Raw genomic sequence first — 352 nt, forward strand, 5'->3', positions numbered from 1 at the left:
CCCACTCACTCACTCACCCAGCCACTCACTCACTCACCACTCACCCACTCACTCACTCACCCACCCACCCACCCACTCACTCACCCACTCACTCACTCACGCACTCACTCACTCACCACCCACACCACTCACTCACTCACTCACCCACTCACCCACCCACCCACTCACTCACCCACTCACTCACTCACCACTCACCCACTCACTCACTCACCCAGCCACTCACTCACTCACCACTCACTCACCACTCACCCACTCACTCACTCACCCACTCACTCACTCACTCACCACTCACCCACTCACTCACCCAGCCACTCACTCACTCACCACTCACTCACTCACTCACCCAGCCACT

This window comes from Lampetra fluviatilis, unplaced genomic scaffold, assembly GCF_964198595.1.
Source record: "Lampetra fluviatilis unplaced genomic scaffold, kcLamFluv1.1 SCAFFOLD_550, whole genome shotgun sequence".
NCBI classification, from domain to species: Eukaryota; Metazoa; Chordata; class Hyperoartia; order Petromyzontiformes; family Petromyzontidae; genus Lampetra; species Lampetra fluviatilis.